Source organism: Leptodactylus fuscus, chromosome 2, assembly GCF_031893055.1.
Source record: "Leptodactylus fuscus isolate aLepFus1 chromosome 2, aLepFus1.hap2, whole genome shotgun sequence".
Lineage (NCBI taxonomy): Eukaryota > Metazoa > Chordata > Amphibia > Anura > Leptodactylidae > Leptodactylus > Leptodactylus fuscus.
Window position 1 is genome coordinate 255,955,308 of NC_134266.1, and position 16,937 is coordinate 255,972,244.

Consider the following 16,937-nt stretch of genomic DNA (forward strand, 5'->3'; position numbering starts at 1 on the left):
TTGATAGTCACGAGTAGTACAGGTTATACATCACATGGATGTCACAGTACAGGATAATACACACAAGTTGTCACAGTACAGAGATAATACACGACAGTGATGTCACAGTACAGGATAATACACACAGTGATGTCACAGTACAGGGAAATACACACAGTGATGTCACAGTACAGAGATAATACACACAGTGATGTCACAGTACATGGATAATACACACAGTGATGTCACAGTACAGGGATAATACACACAGAGATGTCACAGTACAGAGATAATACACAGATGATGTCACAGTACAGAGATAATACACACAGTGATGTCACAGTACAGAGATAATACACACAGTGATGTCACAGTAACAGAGATAATACACACAGTGATGTCACAGTACAGGGATAATACACACAGTGATGTCACAGTACAGAGATAATACACACAGTGATGTCACAGTACAGGGATAATACACACAGTGATGTCACAGTACAGGGATAATACACACAGTGATGTCACAGTACAGAGATACATACACACAGTGATGTCACAGTACAGGGATAATACACACAGTGATGTCACAGTACAGGATAATACACACAGTGATGTCACAGTACAGAGGATAATACACACAGTGATGTCACAGTACAGGGATAATCACACAGTGATGTCACAGTACAGAGATAATACACACAGTGATGTCACAGTACAGAGATAATACACACAGTGATGTCACAGTACAGGGATAATACACACAGTGATGTCACAGTACAGAGATAATACACACAGTGATGTCACAGTACAGGGATAATACACACAGTGATGTCACAGTACAGGGATAATACACACAGTGATGTCACAGTACAGGGATAATACACACAGTGATGTCACAGTACAGAGATAATACACACAGTGATGTCACAGTACAGGATAATACACACAGTGATGTCACAGTACAGAGATAATACACACAGTGATGTCACAGTACAGAGGATAATACACACAGTGATGTCACAGTACAGGGATAATACACACAGTGATGTCACAGTACAGGATAATACACACAGTGATGTCACAGTACAGGATAATACACACAGTGATGTCACAGTACAGAGATAATACACACAGTGATGTCACAGTACAGGATAATACACACAGTGATGTCACAGTACAGGATAATACACACAGTGATGTCACAGTACAGGGATAATACACACAGTGATGTCACAGTACAGGGATAATACACACAGTGATGTCACAGTACAGGATAATACACACAGTGATGTCACAGTACAGAGATAATACACACAGTGATGTCACAGTACAGAGGATAATACACACAGTGATGTCACAGTACAGAGATAATACACACAGTGATGTCACAGTACAGAGGATAATACACACAGTGATGTCACAGTACAGGGATAATACACACAGTGATGTCAACAGTACAGGAGATAATACACACAGTGATGTCACAGTACAGGATAATACACACAGTGATGTCACAGTACAGGAGATAATACACACAGTGATGTCACAGTACAGAGATAATACACACAGTGATGTCACAGTACAGGGATAATACACACAGTGATGTCACAGTACAGGGATAATACACACAGTGATGTCACAGTACAGGGATAATACACACAGTGATGTCACAGTACAGGATAATACACCAGAGTCACAGTACAGAGATAATACACACAGTGATGTCACAGTACAGAGATAATACACACAGTGATGTCACAGTACAGAGGATAATACACACAGTGATGTCACAGTACAGGATAATACAGTACAGACACAGTGATGTCACAGTACAGGGATAATACACACAGTGATGTCACAGTACAGGATAATACACACAGTGATGTCACAGTACAGAGATAATACACACAGTGATGTCACAGTACAGAGATAATACACACAGTGATGTCACAGTACAGAGATAATACACACAGTGATGTCACAGTACAGGGATAATACACACAGTGATGTCACAGTACAGGGATAATACACACAGTGATGTCACAGTACAGAGATAATACACACAGTGATGTCACAGTACAGGGATAATACACACAGTGATGTCACAGTACAGAGATAATACACACAGTGATGTCACAGTACAGGAGATAATACACACAGTGATGTCACAGTACAGGATAATACACACAGTGATGTCACAGTACAGAGATAATACACACAGTGATGTCACAGTACAGGGATAATACACACAGTGATGTCACAGTACAGGGATAATACACACAGTGATGTCACAGTACAGGGATAATACACACAGTGATGTCACAGTACAGGGATAATACACACAGTGATGTCACAGTACAGGATAATACACACAGTGATGTCACAGTACAGGAGATAATACACACAGTGATGTCACAGTACAGGGATAATACACACAGTGATGTCACAGTACAGGGATAATACACACAGTGATGTCACAGTACAGGATAATACACACAGTGATGTCACAGTACAGAGATAATACACACAGTGATGTCACAGTACAAGGATAATACACACAGTGATGTCACAGTACAGAGATAATACACACAGTGATGTCACAGTACAGGGATAATACACACAGTGATGTCACAGTACAGGGATAATACACACAGTGATGTCACAGTACAGGATAATACACACAGTGATGTCACAGTACAGGGATAATACACACAGTGATGTCACAGTACAGGATAATACACACAGTGATGTCACAGTACAGAGATATACACACAGTATGTCACAGTACAGAGATAATACACACAGTGATGTCACAGTACAGGGATAATACACACAGTGATGTCACAGTACAGGGATAATACACACAGTGATGTCACAGTACAGGGATAATACAACACAGTGATGTCACAGTACAGGGATAATACACACAGTGATGTCACAGTACAGAGATAATACACACAGTGATGTCACAGTACAGGGATAATACACACAGTGATGTCACAGTACAGGGATAATACACACAGTGATGTCACAGTACAGGATAATACACACAGTGATGTCACAGTACAGGATAATACACACAGTGATGTCACAGTACAGAGATAATACACACAGTGATGTCACAGTACAGGGATAATACACACAGTGATGTCACAGTACAGGATAATACACACAGTGATGTCACAGTACAGGATAATACACACAGTGATGTCACAGTACAGGGATAATACACACAGTGATGTCACAGTACAGGGATAATACACACAGTGATGTCACAGTACAGGGATAATACACACAGTGATGTCACAGTACAGGATAATACACACAGTGATGTCACAGTACAGGGATAATACACACAGTGATGTCACAGTACAGAGATAATACACACAGTGATGTCACAGTACAGAGATAATACACACAGTGATGTCACAGTACAGGGATAATACACACAGTGATGTCACAGTACAGGGATAATACACACAGTGATGTCACAGTACAGGATAATACACACAGTGATGTCACAGTACAGGATAATACACACAGTGATGTCACAGTACAGGATAATACACACAGTGATGTCACAGTACAGAGATAATACACACAGTGATGTCACAGTACAGGGATAATACACACAGTGATGTCACAGTACAGGATAATACACACAGTGATGTCACAGTACAGGATAATACACACAGTGATGTCACAGTACAGGATAATACACACAGTGATGTCACAGTACAGAGATAATACACACAGTGATGTCACAGTACAGAGATAATACACACAGTGATGTCACAGTACAGGGATAATACACACAGTGATGTCACAGTACAGGATAATACACACAGTGATGTCACAGTACAGGGATAATACACACAGTGATGTCACAGTACAGAGGATAATACACACAGTGATGTCACAGTACAGAGATAATACACACAGTGATGTCACAGTACAGAGATAATACACACAGTGATGTCACAGTACAGGGATAATACACACAGTGATGTCACAGTACAGGAGATAATACACACAGTGATGTCACAGTACAGGGATAATACACACAGTGATGTCACAGTACAGGATAATACACACAGTGATGTCACAGTACAGGGATAATACACACAGTGATGTCACAGTACAGAGATAATACACACAGTGATGTCACAGTACAGGATAATACACACAGTGATGTCACAGTACAGGATAATACACACAGTGATGTCACAGTACAGGGATAATACACACAGTGATGTCACAGTACAGGGATAATACACACAGTGATGTCACAGTACAGAGATAATACACACAGTGATGTCACAGTACAGGGATAATACACACAGTGATGTCACAGTACAGAGATAATACACACAGTGTCACAGTACAGATACACAGTGAGTCACAGAAGGATAATACACACAGTGATGTCACAGTACAGGGATAATACACACAGTGATGTCACAGTACAGGGATAATACACACAGTGATGTCACAGTACAGAGGATAATACACACAGTGATGTCACAGTACAGGATAATACACACAGTGATGTCACAGTACAGGAGATAATACACACAGTGATGTCACAGTACAGGGATAATACACACAGTGATGTCACAGTACAGGGATAATACACACAGTGATGTCACAGTACAGGGATAATACACACAGTGATGTCACAGTACAGGGATAATACACACAGTGATGTCACAGTACAGAGGATAATACACACAGTGATGTCACAGTACAGAGATAATACACACAGTGATGTCACAGTACAGGGATAATGACACAAGTGATGTCACAGTACAGGGATAATACACACAGTGATGTCACAGTACAGGGATAATACACACAGTGATGTCACAGTACAGGGATAATACACACAGTGATGTCACAGTACAGGATAATACACACAGTGATGTCACAGTACAGAGATAATACACACAGTGATGTCACAGTACAGAGATAATACTACACAGTGATGTCACAGTACAGGGATAATACACACAGTGATGTCACAGTACAGGGATAATACACACAGTGATGTCACAGTACAGGATAATACACACAGTGATGTCACAGTACAGGGATAATACACAGTGATGTCACAGTACAGAGATAATACACACAGTGATGTCACAGTACAGGATAATACACACAGTGATGTCACAGTACAGGGATAATACAAGTGATGTCACAGTACAGAGATAATACACACAGTGATGTCACAGTACAGAGATAATACACACAGTGATGTCACAGTACAGGGATAATACACACAGTGATGTCACAGTACAGGGATAATACAGTGATGTCACAGTACAGAGATAATACACACAGTGATGTCACAGTACAGAGATAATACACACAGTGATGTCACAGTACAGGGATAATACACACAGTGATGTCACAGTACAGGGATAATACACACAGTGATGTCACAGTACAGGGATAATACACACAGTGATGTCACAGTACAGGGATAATACACACAGTGATGTCAACAGTACAGGGATAATACACACAGTGATGTCACAGTACAGGGATAATACACACAGTGATGTCACAGTACAGGATAATACACACAGTGATGTCACAGTACAGAGATAATACACACAGTGATGTCACAGTACAGAGATAATACACACAGTGATGTCACAGTACAGAGATAATACACACAGTGATGTCACAGTACAGAGATAATACACACAGTGATGTCACAGTACAGGGATAATACACACAGTGATGTCACAGTACAGAGATAATACACACAGTGATGTCACAGTACAGGGATAATACACACAGTGATGTCACAGTACAGGGATAATACACACAGTGATGTCACAGTACAGAGATAATACACACAGTGATGTCACAGTACAGAGATAATACACACAGTGATGTCACAGTACAGGGATAATACACACAGTGATGTCACAGTACAGGGATAATACACACAGTGATGTCACAGTACAGGATAATACACACAGTGATGTCACAGTACAGGGATAATACAGTGATGTCACAGTACAGAGATAATACACACAGTGATGTCACAGTACAGAAGATAATACACACAGTGATGTCACAGTACAGGATAATACACACAGTGATGTCACAGTACAGGGATAAAACAGTGATGTCACAGTACAGAGATAATACACACAGTGATGTCACAGTACAGGAGATAATACACACAGTGATGTCACAGTACAGGATAATACACACAGTGATGTCACAGTACAGGATAATAACAGTGATGTCACAGTACAGAGATAATACACACAGTGATGTCACAGTACAGAGATAATACACTCAGTGATGTTCACAGTACAGGAGATAATACACACAGTGATGTCACAGTACAGGGATAATACACACAGTGATGTCACAGTACAAGGGATAATACACACAGTGATGTCACAGTACAGGGATAATACACACAGTGATGTCACAGTACAGAGATAATACACACAGTGATGTCACAGTACAGAGATAATACACACAGTGATGTCACAGTACAGGGATAATACACACAGTGATGTCACAGTACAGGAGATAATACACACAGTGATGTCACAGTACAGGGATAATACACACAGTGATGTCACAGTACAGGGATAATACACACAGTGATGTCACAGTACAGGGATAATACACACAGTGATGTCACAGTACAGGGATAATACACACAGTGATGTCACAGTACAGAGATAATACACACAGTGGATGTCACAGTACAGAGATAATACACACAGTGATGTCACAGTACAGGGATAATACACACAGTGATGTCACAGTACAGGGATAATACACACAGTGATGTCACAGTACAGGGATAATACACACAGTGATGTCACAGTACAGAGATAATACACACAGTGATGTCACAGTACAGAGATAATTCACATCAGTGATGTCACAGTACAGAGATAATACATACAGTGATGTCACAGTACAGAGGATAATACACACAGTGATGTCACAGTACAGGGATAATACACACAGTGATGTCACAGTACAGGGATAATACACACAGTGATGTCACAGTACAGGATAATACACACAGTGATGTCACAGTACAGAGATAATACACACAGTGATGTCACAGTACAGGGTAATACACACAGTGATGTCACAGTACAGGGATAATACACACAGTGATGTCACAGTACAGGATAATACACACAGTGATGTCACAGTACAGGGATAATACACACAGTGATGTCACAGTACAGAGGATAATACACACAGTGATGTCACAGTACAGGGATAATACACACAGTGATGTCACAGTACAGAGATAATACACACAGTGATGTCACAGTACAGAGATAATACACACAGTGATGTCACAGTACAGGATAATACACACAGTGATGTCACAGTACAGGGATAATACACACAGTGATGTCACAGTACAGGGATAATACACACAGTGATGTCACAGTACAGGGATAATACACACAGTGATGTCACAGTACAGGGATAATACACACAGTGATGTCACAGTACAGAGATAATACACACAGTGATGTCACAGTACAGGGATAATACACACAGTGATGTCACAGTACAGAGATAATACACACAGTGATGTCACAGTACAGGATAATACACACAGTGATGTCACAGTACAGAGATAATACACACAGTGATGTCACAGTACAGAGATAATACACACAGTGATGTCACAGTACAGGGATAATACACAGTGATGTCACAGTACAGAGATAATACACACAGTGATGTCACAGTACAGAGATAATACACACAGTGATGTCACAGTACAGGATAATACACACAGTGATGTCACAGTACAGGGATAATACACACAGTGATGTCACAGTACAGGGATAATACACACAGTGATGTCACAGTACAGGGATAATACACACAGTGATGTCACAGTACAGGGATAATACACACAGTGATGTCACAGTACAGAGATAATACACACAGTGATGTCACAGTACAGGATAATACACACAGTGATGTCAAAGTACAGGGATAATACACACAGTGATATCACAGTACAGGGATAATACAGCACAGTGATGTCACAGTACAGGGATAATACACACAGTGATGTCACAGTACAGGGATAATACACACAGTGATGTCACAGTACAGGGATAATACACACAGTGATGTCACAGTACAGAGATAATACACACAGTGATGTCACAGTACAGAGATAATACACACAGTGATGTCACAGTACAGGGATAATAGCACACAGTGATGTCACAGTACAGGATAATACACACAGTGATGTCACAGTACAGGATAATGCACACAGTGATGTCACAGTACAGGATAATACACACAGTGATGTCACAGTACAGGGATAATACACACAGTGATGTCACAGTACAGGGATAATACACACAGTGATGTCACAGTACAGGGATAATACACACAGTGATGTCACAGTACAGAGATAATACACACAGTGATGTCACAGTACAGAGATAATACACACAGTGATGTCACAGTACAGGGATAATACACACAGTGATGTCACAGTACAGAGATAATACACACAGTGATGTCACAGTACAGAGATAAAACACACAGTGATGTCACAGTACAGGGATAATACACACAGTGATGTCACAGTACAGGGATAATACACACAGTGATGTCACAGTACAGGGATAATACACACAGTGATGTCACAGTACAGGGATAATACACACAGTGATGTCACAGTACAGGGATAATACACACAGTGATGTCACAGTACAGAGATAATACACACAAGTGATGTCACAGTACAGGGATAATACACACAGTGATGTCACAGTACAGGGATAATACACACAGTGATGTCACAGTACAGGGATAATACACACAGTGATGTCACAGTACAGGGATAATACACACAGTGATGTCACAGTACAGGGATTAATACACACAGTGATGTCACAGTACAGGGATAATACACACAGTGATGTCACAGTACAGGGATAATACACACAGTGATGTCACAGTACAGGGATAATACACACAGTGATGTCACAGTACAGGGATAATACACACAGTGATGTCACAGTACAGGATAATACACACAGTGATGTCACAGTACAGGGATAATACACACAGTGATGTCACAGTACAGGATAATACACACAGTGATGTCACAGTACAGAGATAATACACACAGTGATGTCACAGTACAGAGATAATACACACAGTGATGTCACAGTACAGGGATAATACACACAGTGATGTCACAGTACAGGATAATACACACAGTGATGTCACAGTACAGGGATAATACACACAGTGATGTCACAGTACAGGATAATACACACAGTGATGTCACAGTACAGGGATAATACACACAGTGATGTCACAGTACAGGATAATACACACAGTGATGTCACAGTACAGAGATAATACACACAGTGATGTCACAGTACAGAGATAATACACACAGTGATGTCACAGTACAGGGATAATACACACAGTGATGTCACAGTACAGGATAATACACACAGTGATGTCACAGTACAGGGATAATACACACAGTGATGTCACAGTACAGGATAATACACACAGTGATGTCACAGTACAGGGATAATACACACAGTGATGTCACAGTACAGGATAATACACACAGTGATGTCACAGTACAGAGATAATACACACAGTGATGTCACAGTACAGAGATAATACACAGTGATGTCACAGTACAGAGATAATACACACAGTGATGTCACAGTACAGGATAATACACACAGTGATGTCACAGTACAGAGATAATACACACAGTGATGTCACAGTATAGAGATAATACACACAGTGATGTCACAGTACAGAGATAATACACACAGTGATGTCACAGTATAGAGATAATACACACAGTGATGTCACAGTACAGAGATAATACACACAGTGATGTCACAGTACAGGGATAATACACACAGTGATGTCACAGTACAGAGATAATACACACAGTGATGTCACAGTACAGGATAATACACACAGTGATGTCACAGTACAGGATAATACACACAGTGATGTCACAGTACAGAGATAATACACACAGTGATGTCACAGTACAGGGATAATACACACAGTGATGTCACAGTACAGGGATAATACACACAGTGATGTCACAGTACAGGGATAATACACACAATGATGTCACAGTACAGGGATAATACACACAGTGATGTCACAGTACAGGGATAATACAGTGATGTCACAGTACAGGGATAATACCCATTATGACATCATAGCACAAGGATAATACACACAGTGATGTCACAGTACAGAGATAATACATACAGTGATGTCACAGTACAGGGATAATACCCACAGTGATGTCACAGTACAGGGATAATACCCATTATGACATCATAGCACAAGGATAATACACACAAAACTTCAGCACTGGGCATTAAATCTAGATCTATAGATCTATAAACTGGGGATTATTACATGAGCAGTAATGCCATATTTGTGCAGACTTACTTTGTCTAGACTTGCTGCTGCTTCTCCAGGCTACTCGGCGGCTCTCATAGCTATCTGGAGCAATTCCAATAAGAATATTATAATGGGCAAATTACTTAAAGCTGTTGCCTAAAATAGCTCCAAACTGTATCAAGAAAAGGCTTCCTAGTTGGGTGTCCTATAAGGGAATAAGCAAACTGAAGGGGGCAGCAAAGCTATGAATCCATAGCATAAAAACCGAACCTAGCCCAGGCACGGTATATACTGGGCTATCATTTACTACTGTATACTGTATATGATGAGAGTCTATGTCACCCGACTATATAGTATAATATATCTCTTTATCACTAATGTGATATGGAAAACTGGCATTCAGAAGGAAAATAGACCTGCCATCTCATTTCTGGGTCACCCTGGGATGGTGGAGGGCAGTGGCGTAACTAGGAATGGCGGGGCTCCATGGCGAACTTTTGACATGGGGCCCCCCTTCCCCGACCGACACCGATGACCTCGACCGACCCCCTCCTATGCATTCCTGCGCGTTCTATTATGCCCCATAGTGGCCCCTTCACACAGTATTATGTCCCTCAGTGGCCCCTGCACACAGCATTATGCCCCATAGTGGCCCCTGCACACAGTATTATGCCCCATAGTGGCCCCTGCACACAGTATTATGCCCCATAGTGGCCCCTGCACACAGTATTATGCCCCATAGTGGCCCCTGCACACAGTATTATCCACCATAGTGGCCCCTGCACACAGTATTATGCCCCATAGTGGCCCCTGCACACAGTATTATGCCCCATAGTGGCCCCTGCACACAGTATTATGCCCCATAGTGGCCCCTGCACACAGTATTATCCCCCATAGTGGCCCCTGCACACAGTATTATCCCCCATAGTGACCCCTTCACACAGTATTATCCCCCATAGTCGCCCCTGCACACAGTATTATCCCCCATAGTGGCCCCTGCACACAGTATTATCCCCATAGTGGCCCCTGCACACAGTTTTATGCCCAATAGTGGCCCCTGCACACAGTATTATGCCCCATAGTGGCCCCTGCACACAGTATTATACCCCATAGTGGCCCCTGCACACAGTATTATGTCCCTCAGTGGCCCCTACACACAGTATTATCCCCCATAGTGGCCCCTGCACACAGTATTATGTCCCATAGTGGCCCCTGCACACAGTATTATCCCCAATAGTGGCCCCTGCACACAGTATTATCCCCCATAGTGGCCCCTGCACACAGTATTATAGCCCATAGTGAACACCATAAACAATTATTATACTCGGGGGTCTTTTCAGACCCCAGAGTATAATAATCGGAGACCCAGGGGGAGAATAACATAAAAAACTACTGTTACTTACCTGTCCCCGGCTCCTACGCTGTCTTCTCCACTGTCGTCCTTGTTCAATGACGTTGGACGTCACATGACCCGGGAAGCAGGCCGGGTTCATGTGACGTCAGAGACGTCAGGAATGAGGCCTGGCAGGATCGTGGAGAGTTAAGTAACAATGTTTTTTATGTTTCTTACCTCTCCTGGGCCCCCGATCATTATACTTGGGGGTCCGAAAGGACCCCTGAGTATATTGATAGCCGCGGTAGCGGCTGTCAGCGGGCCCCTAATGTCCTAGGGCCCTGTGGCAGCTGCCTCTGCTGCTATGGTGGTAGTTATGCCATTGGTGGAGGGGATTCCTTCCCCAAGGCTTTAGCCCAAGTTCTCTATATAGAAAGCAACATCCTTGTATAGGATTCTTTGTTCCGCTGTCATGAACATGTCAGAGCTGTATAAACTGAGCCAGTAAAGCAGCCGGGTCTGGAAGGGTCGGGGGCCTGCAGAGCTTATCCCTGAACACAAGGATACCCAGGAGAGGTGAGTCTAGCTGTTTGTTATCTTCACTCACCTCCCCTGGGCCTTTGTAGTCTGAGATCATCGAACAATATAATAGTGTTTTGTGTCATAGACCTTCCTCAGTAGTTATATTCCTAAGGCAGGCCTGGGAGCCTTCAGAAGGGTCCTGGTAGCCATAGGAATAGGATGGCTCTTGTATCTCACTGCACAAGAGTCATCCTGCAACATACAAGGCGCGGGGGCGGAAGAGACCAGTGAATTTTTGTAACTTTTAAAGACCCGATATTCACTGTGATAGTAAAGCATATGCTGGGGATGGGTTAAGATAGATCATAATTCTTTAAATTGTCAGGGGTCCAAGTGTTAGGGCCCCCACAGATCAGCCTTTTAGCAGAACACACAATTCACCTCACTGTTTACATGCGGGTGCTATGCTACTCACACACTGTATTCTTGATAATGGCGGTTGTGGGTACTACAGTTGTATCCCTTTATAGCCTCTGAGATACTGCTACACCATCTATAACCGCTGCTATCAAGAATACGCTATACGGATGGGATAGCGGGTCCCCGTTACAGTTTGCACCGGGACCCACAAGACTTTAGTCACACCACTGGTATTATGATATCCCAGTAGAATATTGGAGGCGCATTCAATTTTCCACATCCCCTCCATCATCCGCAGCTATTGCATCCTAGATCTCAGTGGAAATGGCCCCCTCAATTATTGAGACCTATGGCCTTGTTGATATGTCCGGCTGAAACCCTCACATATATCCAGAATTTGCAGAGGTTGCACCAATGGTATGACACCAGCTACTGCATTCAGGTGGGTGCATTATATGGTGGCTGATAACATCACCAGGACGAGAGCTGGGAGATAGTTGCGGGACTTAAAGGTGGGAGCTGGACCCCTGCCTGCCGGACATTTATGGCATATCCTGTGGTTCTACCATGTCTTGTAAGGGAATATTCGTGTTGTACGATACGATAACCAGATGCTAGCATTACACATATAGAATAAATAATACGATAATAGTTGACAGCATTCAGCTTCTCCAGCCCTATAACACATTCGCTCAGCTGGGATTCTGGCAGCTGCAATGAAGCTGTAATATAAGCCTTGTTATTTCACTACATGCGGGACATTCCTCTTCTACCTGATTGATTCTATGTGCAAGAGATAGCAGATCAAACTACACATCAGTCACCAATGTCCATATGGTGCCGTGCACACAACCCCCGATGTATAGGTCACTCCATAAATACCTCCCAACTATTTAGATGAAGGAAGAGACCGTATTGATTTTCTACTGAACATATAAAAGAATCAGAAAAACTTCCTATCTGTAGCACTCAATGTAGAAATCCTTGCTCCCATCCTGAGGGCCCATCCTCCATCTTTACAGAACATTGCACCAATAGAATCTAATAGGCTATACGTGATCCTCCCATAGGGCTGTCTTCTGCTGAGGCAAAGGGAATGTGTCAGGGCCTTAAAGGCATAGGCTTGTGTAGTATTAAAGTACATATGAATATAAAAAAATTAAAGAAATATAAATCTAAAGTTAAAAAAGCATACAAGAATGCTACAGGTGAATATAAGAGACTTTGTAATATATTTTAATAAAGAAGAATGCGTCTTCCTCCATTTATCAGGTGGAGTTTATACTAACATAGAAGTCTATGGAGATGTGATGTGAAGAGGAGGCTAGTAGAAAAGACACACATACTGTAGTTACTAAGCTCTGCTGCACTTAGTAACTAAGATAACACTTTTGACTATAATATAGACAACCTGAGACTTTATTCTCCTTTTATCAAGCTGAGTTATGTCTAACATAGAAGTCTATGAAGATGTGATAGGAAGAAGAGGCTGCTGGAAAAGACACAACTACTAAGCTCTGCAACTACTAAGCTCTGCTGCACTTAGTAACTAAAATAAAACCTTTGACTCTAATATAGATAGCCTTGCACTTTATTCTCCTTTTATCAAGCTGAGTTATTTCTACCATAGAAGTCTATGAAGACATGATGTGAAGAGGAGGCTTCTGGAAAAGACACACACACACTGCAGCTACTAAGCTCTGCTGCACTTAGTAGCTAAAATAGGACTTTTCACTCTAATATAGATAGCTTTATGCTTTGTTCTTCTTTTATCAGGCTACGTTATGTCTAACATAGAAGTTTATGGAGAGGAGTACCTATACTAACTCTTCTGTCTATACTATATCTAATAAGATGATGCTCTAACACTGAACATAATGCAATAAATCACTTACTAGCTGGCGGTAGCCTTCTGTCCCCCCTTCCCCCGCCCTCCGTAGACTTCTGTGTGTGAGCCTAGATAGGATATAAGTGCTATTAGAGATAAGATTCACTATTGTTTAATAAAGATATATTACAAAGTTTTTTATATTCACTTGCACTAGCCATTTATTGATTGTTTTCGAAACCCAATGAAGTCAATGGGATTCTGTTTTGCAGCGCTGATTCTGACACGAGTTTACGTGTCAGAATCAACGTCACGTTACATTGTGTGAATGCCCCCTAAGGTTGCTATTCATTGGTCCTTGCAGCCTCAGCCCCCTGTATTTACAGACATACGGGGAACTGACCGCTGGAGAGATTTGCTCACACTGTTTTAGAATCAATAAATGGCAACCTACATCTGGGAGGAAGTCTGATCCGTATCTCCAGATGGAAGACGTTCATATGATAGATATCAGGTGGCTGGAAAGCCATGCAGTAAAGTAGGAAGACATGCATAGACTCCGCATTACACCTCTCTATTCATGTGCGCCCTGACAGCTCCATATTTATTGGCTGGCATTCTTCCCTAATACATTTTATTACCCTGCTAAATTGGCCGCCCTGGAAAATATTCAGCTGCGTGACGTGACATAGCAGCGAAAGGGCGAGAGCAAATCGTTTTGAGTCTACTACATTGAAAATGGATTTTTGGAAACATAAGTTATTAACCCTTTCCTAATGAACCCGGAAAAAAAATTCGGAAGGGGGTGGAAGAAAAACTCTTATGGATCTTATGGAGAAAAAATTCTTATGGATCAAAATGACAATGACAATGACAATGCAATTACAGCAATGCCAAATATGAATAAACCCTCCAAAAATATCCAAACCTTTACTAAAAAAAAAAAAAAGAGTTTTTGGATTTGTCCTTTACTGACACCCACAATCATTTTTATTATTATTTCCATGTACAGAGATGAATAAGGTATTGTTTTTGCGGGATCAGATGTTTGGGTTTTTTTATACCAATTTGGGAAATGTTTATTATCTCTGTACTGTGACATCACTGTGTGTATTATCCTGTACTGTGACATCACTGTGTGTATTATCCTGTACTGTGACATCACTGTGTGTATTATCCCTGTACTGTGACATCACTGTGTGTATTATCCCTGTACTGTGACATCACTGTGTGTATTATCCTGTACTGTGACATCACTGTGTGTATTATCCCTGTACTGTGATATCACTGTGTGTATTATCTCTGTACTGTGACATCACTGTGTGTATTATCCTGTACTGTGACATCACTGTGTGTATTATCCTGTACTGTGACATCACTGTGTGTATTATCCTGTACTGTGACATCACTGTGTGTATTATCCTGTACTGTGACATCACTGTGTGTATTATCCCTGTACTGTGACATCACTGTGTGTATTATCCTGTACTGTGACATCACTGTGTGTATTATCTCTGTACTGTGACATCACTGTGTATATTATCCCTGTACTGTGACATCACTGTGTGTATTATCTCTGTACTGTGACATCACTGTGTGTATTATCCTGTACTGTGACATCACTGTGTGTATTATCTCTGTACTGTGACATCACTGTGTATATTATCCCTGTACTGTGACATCACTGTGTGTATTATCTCTGTACTGTGACATCACTGTGTGTATTATCCTGTACTGTGACATCACTGTGTGTATTATCCTGTACTGTGACATCACTGTGTGTATTATCCTGTACTGTGACATCACTGTGTGTATTATCTCTGTACTGTGACATCACTGTGTGTATTATCCCTGTACTGTGACATCACTGTGTGTATTATCCCTGTACTGTGACATCACTGTGTGTATTTTCTCTGTACTGTGACATCACTGTGTGTATTATCTCTGTACTGTGACATCACTGTGTGTATTATCTCTGTACTGTGACATCACTGTGTGTATTATCTCTGTACTGTGACATCACTGTGTGTATTATCTCTGCACTGTGACATCACTGTATATTATCCCTGTACTGTGACATCACTGTGTGTATTATCCCTGTACTGTGATATCACTGTGTGTATTATCTCTGTACTGTGACATCACTGTGTGTATTATCTCTGTACTGTGACATCATTGTGTGTATTATCCCTGTACTGTGACATCACTGTGTGTATTATCCCTGTACTGTGACATCACTGTGTGTATTATCTCTGTACTGTGACATCACTGTGTGTATTATCCCTGTACTGTGACATCACTGTGTGTATTATCTCTGTACTGTGACATCACTGTGTGTATTATCTCTGTACTGTGACATCACTGTGTGTATTATCCCTGTACTGTGACATGACTGTGTGTATTATCTCTGTA

At 41.5% G+C, this 16,937-nt stretch overlaps 1 long non-coding RNA gene across 1 annotated transcript in view; it reads right to left on the reverse strand.

Annotated features, from left to right (window-relative positions):
- Positions 1-10,536, reverse strand: part of LOC142196012 (uncharacterized) — a 119,609-nt gene extending 109,073 nt beyond the window's left edge. Inside the window, exon 1 of the long non-coding RNA XR_012715119.1 lies at positions 10,471-10,536. This is a non-coding gene — a long non-coding RNA (uncharacterized LOC142196012). The remainder of the gene's footprint in view (positions 1-10,470) is intronic.
- Positions 10,537-16,937: the final 6,401 nt, after the last annotated feature.